The sequence below is a fragment of the Conger conger genome, chromosome 3, assembly GCF_963514075.1.
Source record: "Conger conger chromosome 3, fConCon1.1, whole genome shotgun sequence".
NCBI lineage: Eukaryota > Metazoa > Chordata > Actinopteri > Anguilliformes > Congridae > Conger > Conger conger.
Window position 1 is genome coordinate 4,764,636 of NC_083762.1, and position 15,443 is coordinate 4,780,078.

Sequence of the window (15,443 nt, forward strand, 5' to 3'; positions counted from 1 at the left end):
GTATCTGTATTTTTAGTTGGCTAGGTAAGCAGTGTTTGGATAGTTAACTTTGGTCACTTTTGCTCTGTTTGTTTGTTTATTTGTTCTCAAAAAAAATAAAAAAATAAAAAAAAGGCCCTCGTCCTTATCTTTGTTGTACAGGTAGCAGTTGAAATTGTACTTCCCTCTAGGGTCTTTCAGCGAACTTATGCACTTTGTTGTACATTGCTCTGGATAAGAGCGTCTGCCAAATGCCAATAATGTAAATGTAAATGTGTTTCCTCATGTTTCATTCCACTCATCTGATCCTCATTGTCTCCTCATTAGTCTTGTGTTTTAAACCTGTCTGTTTTTGTCATGGCAAAACGATAGTGGTTTCCGGGATCGACATTGGGTCAGGCGTCTGGTCTGGTTCATGCTGCCAGGTCCTGAAGCAGCAAAACAGCCCCAAACCATCACACTACCACCATATTTTACTGTTGGTGTGATGTTCTTTTTCTGAAATGTGGTGTTACTTTTACGCCAGATGTAATGGGACACACACCTTCCAAAAGTTCAACTTTTGTCCTGCCAGACCACAGAGTATTTTCCCAAAAGTCTTGGGGATCATCAAGATGTTTTCTGGCAAAATTGAGACGAGCCTTAATGTTCTTTTTGCTCAGCAGTGGTTTTTGTCTTTGAACTCTGCCATGCAGGCCATTTTTGCCCAGTCTCTTTCTTATGGTGGAGTCATGAACACTGACCTTAACTGAGGCAAGTGAGGCCTGCAGTTCTTTGGATGTTGTTGTGGGGTCTTTTGTGACCTCTTGGATGAGTCGTCGCTGCGCTCTTGGGGTAATTTTGGTCGGCCGGCCACTCCTGGGAAGGTTCACCACTGTTCCATGTTTTCACCATTTGTCCCAAAGCTTTAGAAATGGCTTTATAACCTTTTCCAGACTGATAGATCTCAATTACTTGCTTTCTCATTTGTTCCTGAATTTCTTTAGATCTCGGCATGATGTCTAGCTTTTGAGGATCATTTGGTCTACTTCACTTTGTCAGGCAGGTCCTATTTAAGTGATTTCTTGATTGAGAACAGGTGTGGCAGTAATCAGGCCTGGGTGTGGCTAGAGAAATTGAACTCAGGTTTGATAAACCACAGTTAAGTTATGTTTTAACAGGGGGGGCAATCACTTTTTCACACAGAGCCATGTAGGTTTGGATTTTTTTTCTCCCTTAATAATAAAAACCTTAATTTAAAAACTGTATTTTGTGTTTACTTGTGTTGTCTTTGACTAATATTTAAATTTGTTTGATGATCTGAAACATTTAAGTGTGACAAACATGCAAAAAAATAAGAAATCAAGAAGGGGGCAAACACTTTTTCACACCACTATATATTGTGGCACCCCTGCTCCTGCATGTTGTGCCACGTGGGTGGAGAACCCTGGAGGGACCTGCGCAGAGCAACCGCGCGGACGTCACGCATTAGGAGAGGTCTGGGAAGGAGTATATCTTCCTAGAGAGGTGATGGGAAGATCAGCACCTTGGAGAGAGATCCCCCTACCTGCAGTCCAGGACCCCGGACAGCGCACATGAGTGAGCAGAATGGAAAGGTACTGACTCAGCTGCAGCCTGTTTCCTAACGAGCAGGGAATGGTATTTAAGGCTCGGTCGAGGCTGCAAACAGGTTCAGTCGGCACCCTTCCTGAGCGTGTGAGAGGGAGAAAGGCAGAGAGAGGAAGGACCTTCTATGCCCTGCTGTACTGACCCTGAAGGAGACCCCACCTTTACGAACGGCAACCCCAAAGACCCGGAACGGACGCCGGACACGTGAGCCAAACAAAAACCCGTCCTACTTACCCTATATCTTTGTGTTTCCCCCACCCAGCCCGGACGTGGCTGGAGAGGGAAGGAGGGAGGAGGCCCTGGAGCATACCCCAGTCCGCCGGCTGAACGATGTCTCCCTGTGTGATGCGTACCCCATGCCGAGAGTGGACGAGCTCATTGAGCGGCTGGGACCGGCCCGATTCATCAGCACCCTAGACCTGACGCGAGGGTATTGGCAAGTTCCCCTAACACCCCGTGCCAGGGAGAAGACTGCCTTTGCGACCCCCACAGGCCTCTACCAGTACACAGTACTCCCCTTTGGCGTGCATGGAGCCCCAGCCACGTTCCAGAGGTTGATGGACCAGGTGTTGCAGCCCCACCAGAAGTATGCAGCAGCCTACCTGGATGACATCGTCATCCACAGCACCGACTGGGACAGCCATGTCGACAAAGTCGAAGCTGTGCTGATGTCCCTGAGGGAGGCCGGGCTGACGGCTAACCCTACGAAGTGCCGGCTTGGATTGGAGGAAGCAGCCTATCTTGGCCACACTGTCGGGAGGGGGCGGGTGAAGCCCCAGTCGAACAAGGTCGATAGCATTGGCACCTGGCCCCAACCGGCCACAAAGAAACGGGTGAGAATGTTCCTGGGCCTGGTGGGTTACTATCGGCAGTCCAGTGGAACCCCCTCGTCACTGCAGCCTTCCAGGACTTACGGGCCGCCCTGGGTGAGGAACCTGTACTAATCTCTCCCGACTTTCAGAAACCCTTCGTGCTGCAGACCGACGCATCGGAAGTGGGCCTGGGAGCAGTCCTGTCACAGATCCAGGATGGGGTGGAGCATCCAGTGACATACATCAGCAGAAAACTCCTCAGCCATGAAAGGAATTACGCCACGGTCGAGAAGGAATGCCTCGCCATCAGATGGGCGGTAGGTAAATTAAGATATTACCTACTCGACCGTGAGTTCTTGTTGGTGACCGATCATGCTCCCCTAAAATGGATGTACCTTAACCGGGACAGCAACGCCCGAGTGACCCGCTGGTTTTTAGAGTTGCAGCCTTACCGGTTCAAGGTGGAACATCGCGCTGGGAAGCTGCACCAGAATGCTGATGCGCTATCCAGGAGAGAGGATGGCCTAGGGGCAGACGCTCCCGCCTGGGGCGTGGAGCTGAGGGGGGGAGTATGTGGCACCCCTGCTCCTGCATGTTGTGCCACGTGGGTGGAGAACCCTGGAGGGACCCGCGCAGAGCAACCGCGCGGACGTCACGCATTAGGAGAGGTCTGAGAAGGAGTATATCTTCCTAGAGAGGTGATGGGAAGATCAGCACCTTGGAGAGAGATCCCCCTACCTGCAGTCCATATATATATATATATCCATCCATCCATCCATCCATTATCTGAACCCGCTTATCCTGAACAGGGTTGCAGGGGGGCTGGAGCCTATCCCAGCATACATTGGGCGAAAGGCAAGAATACACTCTGGACAGGTCGCCAGTCCATCGCAGGGCACACACACCATTCACTCACACACTCATACCTACGGGCAATTTAGACTCTCCAATCAGCCTAACCTGCATGTCTTTGGACTGTGGGAGGAAACCGGAGTACCCGGAGGAAACCCACGCAGACACGGGGAGAACATGCAAACTCCGCACAGAGAGGCCCCGGCCGACGGGGATTCAAACCCAGGACCTCCTTGCTGTGAGGCGTGTGTATATATATTTTATTTTTTATTTTTTTATTATAATTTTTTTTTATTAAAAATGTTTAAGCCTAGAACTACACTGCTATCAATTACCAGTACTGACCGTCAAGGCCAGTTCATAGTCCAGCGACAGAGTGTGAAAATCGCAGAGCGTTCGTGAAATGTTCCCTTGTCCTGAAAGAACGACTGTGGTCGCTCCCCTGACCAAATGTCCTCCTGACCGAATGTTTACACTCGACCTGTGACATCCATCGCTGCCGTTCAGTTCAGAACACTCTACTCACATGCGGCCCTTGATTTTTTTTTTTCAAAACGATTTTCTTTTTCTCTCCGCTGCACTGTGTTCCTGGCAGGCAAATCAAACTTTCACTTACTTTTTAAAATTGAGTCTAAACTAACAGGACTTCCAGGGTCTTCAGTCTGCCATTCAAGCTAGCTTCTGTTTCAGAGAATGTGCTCGTAGCCGAATTTACCATTTACCTTTTACCATTTAGCCGAAGACAGGGCCAAACATGCACACATTTCTCTGTACACCTGAAAAACCTGCTGAACAATCTCACTCAAATCATGTGTTTGTGATGTGCTAAATGGGTTATGATGGGTTAAATTCAAAGGACAAATTACCCTGACAGGGTTCAGGTTCAAGAACCTTCACCCTGCATTGCTCCAGGGGAGGATTGTCTCCTGCTTAGTCTTATCAGCATCACTCTGGATAAGAGCATCTGCCCAATGTTATTAATGTAATGTAACGTCTAAAGTCTACCAATGAAGATCAAGGTTTACAATACATTAGACATTATATTGATCATCAAGCATGCACACAAGCAACTGCTTGATTGTAATAAGATTAAATATTAATATTATGTACAGTATGTGGTGTGAGAACAGAATAAAGTCTTTTTACAGCTGCACGGTGTCCGGGGAAAAATTCCCTTTTTAACATGCACAAAGAAGATATCACAGATGAGCATCGTCTGATGAAACGGATCCAGTAAAAGCACAACAATAGCTATTCTTCTCATTAACTTTCGTATTTACAGTCAGGTTCATAAATATTGGGACATCAACACAATTCTCCTCTTTTTGGTTGTATACACCACCAGAATGGATTTGAAATTAAAGGAACAAGCTTTAACTGCAGACATTCAGCTTTAATTTGACATCCAAATCAGGTGAACGGTGTAGGAATTACAACAGTTTCTATATGTGCCTCCAACTTTTTAAGGGACCAAAAGTAATGGGACAATTGGCTGCTTAGCTGTTCCATGGCCAGGTGTGATTCCCTCATTATCTCATTTACAAGGAGCAGATAAAAGGTCTAGAGTTCATTTCAAGTGTGCTATTTGCATTTGGAATCTGTTACTGTGTCTCAATATGAGATCCAAAGAGCTGTCACTATCAGCAAAGCAAGCCATCATTAGGCTGAAAAATTAAAACAAACCCATCAGAGAGATAGCAAAAACATTAGGTGTGGCCAAATCAACTGTTTGGAACATTCTTAAAAAGAAAGAACCCACCGGTGAGCTCAGCAACACCAAAAGACCCGGAAGACCACGGAAAACAACTGTGGTGGATGACAAGAATTCTTTCCCTGGTGACGAAAAACCCCTTCACAACAGTTGGCCAGATCAAGAACACTCTCCAGGAGGTAGGTGTATGTGTGTCAAAGTCAACAATCAAGAGAAGACTTCACCAGAGTGAATACAGAGGGTTCACCACAAGATGTAAACCATTGGTGAGCCTCGAAAACAGGAAGACCAGATTAGAGTTTGCCAAACAACATCTAAAAAAGCCTTTACAGTTCTGGAACAACATCCTATGGACAGATGAGACAAAGATCAACTTGTACCAGAATGATGGGAAGAGAAGAGTATGGAGGTAGGAAAGGAACTGCTCATGATCCAAAACATACCACCTCATCAGTGAAGCATGGTGGTGGTAGTGTCATGGCGTGGGCATGTATGGCTGCCAATGGAACTGGTTCCCTTGTATTTATTGATGATGTGACTGCTGACAAAAGCAGCAGGATGAATTCTGAAGTGTTTCGGGCAATATTATCTGCTCATATTCAGCCAAATGCTTCAGGACTCATTGGACGGCACTTCACAGTGCAGATGGACAATGACCCGAAGCATACTGTGAAAGCAACCAAAGAGTTTTTTAAGGCAAAGAAGTGGAATGTTATGCAATGGCCAAGTCAATCACCTGACCTGAATCCAGTTGAACATGCATTTCACTTGCTGAAGACAAAACTGAAGGGAAAATGCCCCAAGAACAAGCAGGAACTGAAGACAGTTGCAGTAGAGGCCTGGCAGAGCATCACCAGGGATGAAACCCAGCGTCTGGTGATGTCTATGCATTCCAGACTTCAGGCTGTAATTGACTGCAAAGGATTTGCAACCAAGTATTAAAAAGTGAAAGTTTGATTTATGATTGTTAGTTTGTCCCATTGCTTTTGGTCCCTTAAAAAGTGGGAGGCACACATACAAACTGTTGTAATTCCTACACCATTCACCTGATTTGGATGTAAATGCCCTCAAATTAAAGCTGAAAGTCTGCAGTTAAAGCACATCTTGTTCATTTCATTTCAAATCCATTGTGGTGGTGTATAGAGCCAAAAAGATGAGAATTGTGTCGATGTCCCAATATTTATGGACCTGACTGTATTTGCAAAGAAATGACAGAAAGTGAGAAAGCTTACCGGCTTTCTGATTTTAATCAGACATAGTAAGACTCTTATACACACTTTTCCAGAAGGGGGGGCTTTACCAAAGCAAAAATACATGAAGCTGGCCACAAACATTTATCAGTATTTTGTCTTTTGAATACCCCTTGTTGACCTTGCTGTAAGACCAGAATGTGCTAGCTGAGAAGCCGAAACATTAAGGTGAAAGGCTGTCTGTCTGCTGGAGAGAGACAGAGAAAGACTCATAGTAAGCACTTAATCCAGAAAGTGGTCTAATAGTAATAAGAATTATCACTAAAAGGTTATTTGTAATCATGTGATTGTCTTTATGTTAACACACATTGTCAATTAAGAATCAATTAAGAAAATTACCCTTAAATAAGTTAACTGTGTAATCAACTGCTCTGAATGATTAAGTACAGAGTAACGAAAACCAGCAGACCAGTTGCTCTCCAGGACCAGGGTTGGAGACCACTGACCCAGATAGTTTCACCGAGGTGTGATTAATTTTCTAGACTTTTTTAGATACAGTTTGTTGTGATAAAATGGACCTCATACCCTTAAGATGAGCCACCAGCCTTCCAGGTCATGTACCTGAGCCACTAGGCTACAGGCTGCCCCCTAGACCCTCTCCAATGTGTCAGGAGCCAGATTAACTGTCTGTGGTCTGCAAACTGCTCAAAGCTTAGCTTTTCAGACTACACACGAATGTCTCTATTTAATAAGAAACAACAGCCCCTCTCTCCTTTTATCTCACAATTCTCAAGGCGTGCACCTTTTATGATATCACTCTCGACAAGAGCGTCTGCCAAATGGCAATAATAAAATGTAATACCAGTCTGCCTAGCCTGTCAATTCCTTAAAGACACTTATTCAATGTATTTCCGGGTTGAGATTGGTTCGTCGTTCCTGCTGCATGACAAGCTGCCTCTCTTTTGTTCCAACTGGGCTTTGCGCACAAGGTTTATAGGGAACTCCAGCAAAGAACATCCAACAAAGGATTAAATTGTAACTGTAAATTACGGAGTCCCGGTTAGAGGACCTGTGTGCTTGGTTGCATGTTGAGTCCTTTCTAATTCCACAGCGGGAGAAAGTGGCTGATTCTCCAATCGCAGTCCGCCTCACATTCCGGGATTTTCCAACCAAAGCTTCCGGATCCGTCTCCCATTCCCTGAACGCGTCATCGGCATTAGGCCGGGAACCGTAATTCCCGAACGGGAATGCCTTTTGTTAAAGCCAGATTCCATTTCCATTCCATCTGGAGGGCATGGCATTATTGCAGGTGAGGGGGCATATGACATTACCATGGTGAAAAAAGGGACTGGGATTTGATATGTGCAGAAGTAATTTGTCAATTTTAGTCAGCCGGAAAAAAAAAGCGTGTGTGTGATGGCGTCAGGGTGATCTGAAGGCTTGGGGCTACGGAGGTGCGTCTACATCAGCAAAACCGTCACGTACAGGAACGAACTTCAACAAGCGGGACTACGGCCGTCAGGAAATCCGGAGCTTTCGTACGAAGCTTACCGCGCGGATACCTCGGGTCACCGACGCATCGCTTCACGTGTGGCGGGACCGAGGCGTTGATCCCTCCACAGCCCGGCGCTAACGCTAAACCCTCGTTAATTTCCTCACTAAAACAGATCCGTCTGAACATTAACCCTAATTACACTTCCCCACATTTCCCCCAGGCCTGCGCACATAAGCTGGTGTTCTACTGTGATTGTATTATTACATTACATGACCTCACGTTCATTTACATGTAATAATACAGGAATAAACACAAACCGCAGAGCCAGGCCTGGCCAACAACATTCCCAGAATTCCCAGAAGACAAGATTCAACTAATGATAATAATGCAGTATTATATAATGAATTGGATTGTGATTTTAATACTAATGCTGCTTCGTGTAATAGTACATAAGAGAAGTCCACAAATTTTTTATTTTTTATTAGCAGTAATAACAGGAATACAGACGGTACGGATGGTGCAGTGGGTACCACTGCCGCCTCACAGCAAGGTGGTCTTGGGTTCGAATCCCCGTCGGACAGGGCCTCTCTGTGTGGAGTTTGCATGTTCTCCCTGTGTCTGCGTGGGTTTCCTCCCACAGTCCAAAGACATGCAGTTTTTGCTGATTAGAGGGTCTAAATTGCCCGTAGGTATGAGTGTGTGAGTGAATGGTGTGTGTGCCCTGCGATGGACTGGCGACCTGTCCAGGGTGTATTCCTGCCTTTCACCCAATGTATGCTGGGATAGGCTCCAGCCCCCCTGCGACCCCTGTTCAGGATAAGCGGGTTCAGATAATGGATGGATGGAACAGGAATACAGTTTTGGCAGCCATATTGTCGTGGCCGTAGTAATAATAGCATTAATGGTCGCACTTTCAGTAGTAGTAATAGTAGTAGTAGCAGTGGTAGTAGTAGCAGTCGTGGTAGTAGCAGCATCTCACTTTTTGGATTCTTGTGAACAGGACGACTCCTGGTGCAAACAAGTAATATGCAGTATGAACGCAAAAAGATCCTTTTGAAAATGTACAATCCGAGTAAAGAAACAAAACAAAAAAACACATCGAGGGCCACAGGAAATGGTGCCTCGGCAGGGAAAGAGATCGATAAGTGCATTAAGACGGTCGTGGGAAAGGCAGAGGTGCTGTTTGAAGATGTGTTTCTGGAAGGCTGCGTTACACCACTCCTCCCCGCCCCCCGGGAGAGAGAAACCTTCAGCTGCCGAGTCAAATGGACGGAAAGCAAAGGTATGAGATTTAGCACATCCCACAATTGAACATCCAGCTCAATAACGGCTTAATGACGAGACTGCCTCTGCTCTGAGCATCACTGTGTAACCGACTGAGAGGCCCGCAAGCTCCGGATCCTGTGTGACACGTAACGCGTGAATTAGCCACGTGATTGGCTACGACCCATCCTCCAAACGGGAGAGAAAGCGGGAAAGGAAAGGAACAAATTTGTTAAAAATTTTCCCCCACCCAGGGCAGAAGTGATTTCCCGCCATTATACAAATCACCATAACGACCAGCAGATCAGACTGTTGCCAAGGAAAGGGGCGAAATTCAAAATGGTGGGAAGGCAGTGTGGTCCAGTGGGGCTCATTCCAAACCCTAATTTTTCTCTTTTTCCCTTTATTTTCTCCTTTTCTGAAGTACCTAATAAAGTGAGTGAGTGTGGATATACATTGCAGATGTTTCAGATAAGCCAGCCACTGAACTCTGGACTGTTTCATAACAGAAGTGTCTGTTTACATACCCAGGAGGCGTGGACTTCAGACGGCCCTGCTTCCTTCCTGCCAAGCCTGGCAGCCGCAGTGACATACGAAGCAGACCTCGTGGGCTAAGAACACGGACGTTTCTGAAAGGCAGACACACACACACACACACACACACCGGGACGAACACGACAAGCCCCAGCATGGGAAGCAACTGGGAACAGGTACTGTACAGATTTGGCACTTATTGAGTCGAATTAGCTCCATAAATTTAGCATTTTGTTTGGCTGAATGCGCTTCATTTGTAAACTTTAGTTTTTGGTTTCATTTTTAGAGACTTGTCTGTCACACTTTGTAACAAAGGGAGATGGTTTTACCAGGCTGATATTGCAACTGAAAGGAGTTAACAGCACCTATGAAAACACAAAGAGCTGATGCAGGCGCGTCCATTATGAGTGTAGCGACAGTCATATTAAAGGAGTAACATGGTGGTTGGTCACACGTTCTAGGTGTTTATATGCGTTATGCACAAGAGGGCATTGAAGAAACACGGTGAAAGTAGTAAATATGTCCGTTCTTTAGTTTTGGAGAAGTAAGCGTTTTAAATTGATCATCCTATGTTCAACAATGTTCTCCTCTTTGTGCTTCACACGGGGATTAGCCACTCCTCTTATCTCTCCCTGATAACTTAACCCACAGTTTGTGCTTCCAGCCTACAGGAAAGTGGGGGCATGTCAGAGCTAATTGACAGTTCTCATTACCGCGCCCAGGCAGTTTGGCTGAACTTTTATAGTGGGAAATTTAGTCTTAGAAAAATATGTTTTAAATTACTGAATTAAAAAAAACTAACTATTATGCACATTTGCTTTGTTGTTGCGTAAAGACAACTGGCAAGTGTTACATTCAACTACCATGTTACTCCTTTAAAGACAAGGTGTTAATATACTAATCGTTAAGCAATGCACACATAATCAATTTCATAATGGAGAGCATGAACACAATTTTTTAATCCTTCCTCGCTTTTTTGTTTATCGTTAGGGCGGCCTGTAGCGTAGTGGTTAAGGTACATGACTGGGACACACAAGGTCGGTGGTTCAATCCCTAGTATAGCCACAATGTGATCCGCACAGCCGCTGGGCCCTTGAGCAAGATCCTCAACCCTGCATTGCTCCAGGGGAGGATTGTCTCCTGCTTAGTCTAATCAACTGTACGTCACTCTGGATAAGAGTGTCTGCCAAATGCCATTAATGTAATGTAATGTGATGTATTGTTTTTCATGCAAACTACTGATAATGGGGTAGCATGGATGGTGCAGTGGGTAGCTCTGCCGCCTCACAGCAAGGAGGTCCTGGGTTTGAATCCCGGTCGGCGGAGGCCTCTCTGTTTGGAGTTTGTTTGGGGTTTCTCCCCGCGTTTGCGTGGGTTTCCTCCCACAGTCCAAAGACATGCAGGTTAGGCTGATTGGAAAGTCTAAATTGCCCGTAGGTATGAGTGTGTGAGTGTGTGAGTAAATGGTGTGTGTGCCCTGCGATGAACTGGCGACCTGTCCAGGGTGTATTCCTGCCTTTCGCCCAATGTATGCTGGGATAGGCTCCAGCCCCCCTGTGACCCTGTTCAGGATAAGCGGGTTAGGATACTGAATGAATGAATAACTGATAATGTTATAACTTGCAGATGTTACGGCCGCAGATGTCCGTCTGGATGCCGGAGTTACACAACTTCCTGCAGAGCAGCTCAGAGCCTGAAGAAGGTCACACGTACGTCATGTACCACGGGACCTCTCGTGAGGCAGCGGAGCAGATCAAGGCCCACGGTTTCCGCCAGTCCAGAGATGGGATGCTGGGACGGGGTGTCTACGTCAGCCGCGACGTGGAGAAGGCCAGGGCGTACCCCCGGGGGCTCCCCGCGGACCAGCGCGTGGTGCTGAAGCTCCGGGTCAACGTGGGCAGAGTGAAGAGGATCAATTACCAAGGGCACCCGCTGCAGAAGACCTGGCACGAGCACGGCTACGACACGGCCTGGTGCCCCCCGCGCTGCGGGATGGTCAGGAGCGGTCTGGAGGAGGACTGCGTGTGGGACCCTGACCGCGTGGAGGTGATGGACGTGCTCGACGCGCGGCCGGACTCCGGACCCTTCGCCGAGTGGCCATTCCCCGGGGCCGTGGCGAGAGCGCCCGATCGCGTGACGTTCAGCTACAGTTGGAGCTTCAAATGGTGAAGCGTTTCTTGCGTTATCCGAACGTGTTATCGGCTTCTTTTTTTTCCAACACAGTATACCTCTGAGGAAAGTGAAATAAAATGAAATTATTTTGTTGATCATAGTTAATTTGTCTCCCCCCCCCGGCACACTCCATTGGTCTATACTGAGTCCAGCAGCGAAACTCGAAACTGAAAATGGCTGAAGAGAAAAGGCTCCTTTTTGTCTCTCCAGAAAATACCATATAAACCGACATAAAACATTCCCGATCATTCCCCCTGAAACTGCTTCCACTGTTTTTAACAGGATAGTAAAAGGACTTTAGTTCCCTTTTCTTAAATTACGCTGGTCTACTTTACATTGTTTTACGTTCCGAAATCCCCACAGCGAAAGTGAGGTGTTGTTCTCCAGTCTGACTCAGTTTGAGTAAAAATATTTGCTGCATACTGTACATTTTAGAGAAGAAAAGTATAATTTGTTTGCTTGTTCTGCTGCTTGGTTCTGATTGCGTGTTTGTTACATTATTGCATTTCCACCAGTTCTCACCTTTTTATTTCATTCATTTATTTCATTGTAAATCAGAAGGCGAAAGTACAAAAGGGCAACGGGGCCGTCGCCGTTGGGGCCGTGGCCGTAGCGCTCGATCGCGTGATGTTCAGTAAAAATTACAGCTTCAAATGGTGAGGCGTTTTGCTGGGACGGGGCGTCTATGCCAGCCGCGACGTGGAGAAGGCCAGGGCGTACCCCCTGGGGCTCCCCGCGGACCAGCGCGTGGTGCTGAGGCTCAACGTGGGCAGAGTGACGAGGATCGATTACCAAGGGCACCCGCTGCAGAAGACCTGGCACGACCACGGCGTTTGGAAATCCCCACAGTCAGAAAAGGAAAGCGAAAGTGAGTGTCTGTTTACATAGCCAGGAGGGGCGGACTTCAGACTGCCCTGCTTCATGTCTGCTGAGCTCGGCAGCTGCAGTGACATACGAAACAGACCTCGTGGGCTGAGAACGCGGACATCTCTGAAAGGCACACACACACACACACACATACACACACACACACACACACACCGAGACGAACACGACAAGCCCCAGCATGGGAAGCAACTGGGTACAGGTACTGTACAGATTTGGCATGTCTTGAGTCGAATTAGCTCCATAAGTTTTGCGTCTTGTTTGGCTGAATGCGCTTCATTTGTAAACTTTCATTTTTGGTTTAATTTTTAGTGACTTGTCTGTAACACTTTGTAACAAAGGGAGCAGGTTTTACCAGGCTGATATTGCAGCTGAAAGGAGTTAACAGCACCTATGAAAACACAAAGAGCCGATGCAGGCGCATCCATTATGAGTGTAGCGACAGTCATATTAAAGAAGTAACATGGTGGTTGGTCACACTTTCTAGGTTTTTATATGCGTTATGCACAAGAGGGCTTTGAAGAAATATGTCCGTCTTTAGTTTTGGAGAAGTAAGCGTTTTAAATTTATCATCCTCTGCCAGAACTTCCTGCAGAAGAACTCAGAGCCTGAGGAAGGTCACACATACGTCATGTACCACGGGACCTCTCGTCAGGCAGCGGAGCAGATCAAGGCCCACGGTTTCCGCCAGTCCAGAGACGGGATGTTGGGACGGGGCGTCTACGTCAGCCGCGACGCGAAGAAGGCCAGGGCGTACCCCCGGTGGCTCCCCGCGGACCAGTGCGTGGTGCTGAAGCTCCGGGTGAATGTGGGCAGAGTGAAGAGGATCAATTACCAAGGGCACCCGTTGCAGAAGACCTGGCACGAGCACGGCTACGACACGGCCTGGTGCCCGCCGCGCTGCGGGATGGTGCAGAGCGGTCTGGAGGAGGACTGCGTGTGGGACCCTGACCGCGTGGAGGTGATGGAGGTGCTCGAAGCGCGGCCGGCCCCCGGAGTCGCCGAGGCCGTCGTGGCCATCGCCGTCGTGGCCGTCGCCGTTGGAGCTGTCGTCGGGGCCTTCGAGGCCGTCGTCGGGGCTGTCGTCGGCATCGTCGGGGCCGTCGTCGGGGCCGTCGTCGGGGGCATCGAGGCTGTCATCGGGGCCGTCGTCGAGGTCGTCGCAGCTGTCATCGGGGCCGTCGTCGGGGCTGTCGTCGGCATCGTCGGGGCCGTCGTCGGGGCCGTCGTCGGGGGCATCGGGGCTGTCATCGGGGCTGTCGTCGGGGCTGTCGTCGGGGCTGTCGTCGAGGTCGTCGCAGCTGTCCTCGGGGCCGTCGTCGTGACCGTCGGTGTTGGGGCCGTGGCCGTAGCGCTCCATCACGTGATGTGCGGCACTGATGTACGGCACTGAGGACCCACACTTAGTTATTTATTCCGAATTTGTGAGCCAGGAGATCCAAGACAAAGACAAAAGCAGAAAGCAAAAGAATAGTCAAGAAAACAGGCAAAAAGGTCAGAAATCCAGTAAATCAGAAGGCGAAAGTACAAAAGGGCGAGGGCAAAAAACAAAGTCACTAAAACAAAGCAGAATATCAAAAACCAGGAAAGCAGAAGGGCAAACAAAACAAGAAGGCAAGGCAAGTTCGAAAATCAAAGTTAAAGGGGTGTCTTCAGGAATCTCAAGAAATAGGCGTACAAGTAATTTGGCAATAATTGTTGTCTCTGTGACTTGTGTATCAGTATTTTAGTTGGCTAGGTAAGCAGTGTTTGGATAGTTAACTTTGGTGACTTTTGCTCTGTTTGTTTGTTTGTTCAAAAAAAAAAATAAAAAAAAAAAAAAAAAAAAAGGCCCTTGTCCTTATCTTTGTTGTACAGGTAGCAGTTGAAATTGTACTTACCTCTAGGGTCTTTCAGCGAACTTATCCCTGGTTATGGGTATGCACTTTGTTGTACGTCGCTCTGGATAAGAGCGTCTGCCAAATGCCAATAATGTAATGTAATGTAATAACTGATCAACGTTCTGACAAAGGTTGAAACTGAGACTGAGGTTTAAATACATGAGGGAAGGTGACTATCTAGGCGGGGCTCGGAAAAAGGTGGGCTAAACAAATAGACAACAGGTGGGGAAACATAGTAGGGTAATAACAGACGAAAACGCAGACTGGATGCACGTAACCAACATGTAAAACATACGGCTCCGGGTTAGGGAGTAGACATTTGCATAGATTGAAGACGTAGTGATAGTCAGAGACAGGGGCGAACACTTCGCTGAAACTAAGCGAATAATCAGGGATAGCATAGGGAGGCGGAGTTATAGAACAGTGCAGAAACACTAAGAGATTGTGTTAGTGAATTAGTTACGTGAATACTTCTAACTACCCAATAAAAGTGTTAGTTAGTTAGTTAGACAGACAGCAAGTGTATTAATCGGATTAGTACTGTACAATATCTAGATTAGTCTAGTAATAGTGCTTTACAACATTTAACTACCAAGAGAAGCAGGAAGTAAGAATTGCGAGTTTGGAAGGAATGTTGAAAACTGAAACTAAGGTAAACACCCGAATAGTGGGACATGCAGACAGGGGAGTGACTCGGCTGGTAAACATTCAGACATAACAGGGGATCACAAATGAAAACTTAATGGAAAACAATAACCAAGGAGGTATGAAAAATGAATAAGTAACATTTTTATTTTATTTTTATTACTTCTCTTTATTACTTCTCTTTAGTTTAACATAAGCATTTTCATACATTGTGTTTTCACCAAATGCAGACATCAGAGCACTTTTCTTATAGATAGTCCCCCAATTTCAGGGCTCCATAATGTTTGGGACACTTTAATGTCACGTTTCGTATTCTGCCGCTGATCCGTTGCATGCAGCGACTGCTTGGAGCCTGTGGCCCATAGACGGCCATTCGGCCCGATCCTGAGTGACACTCACATCCAGCTGAGAGATCTG

The 15,443-nt window shown here is 47.1% G+C and overlaps 1 pseudogene; it reads left to right on the plus strand.

Moving 5' to 3' along the window:
- Positions 1–15,443, plus strand: part of LOC133123109 (uncharacterized) — a 68,819-nt pseudogene that overhangs the window by 27,647 nt on the left and 25,729 nt on the right.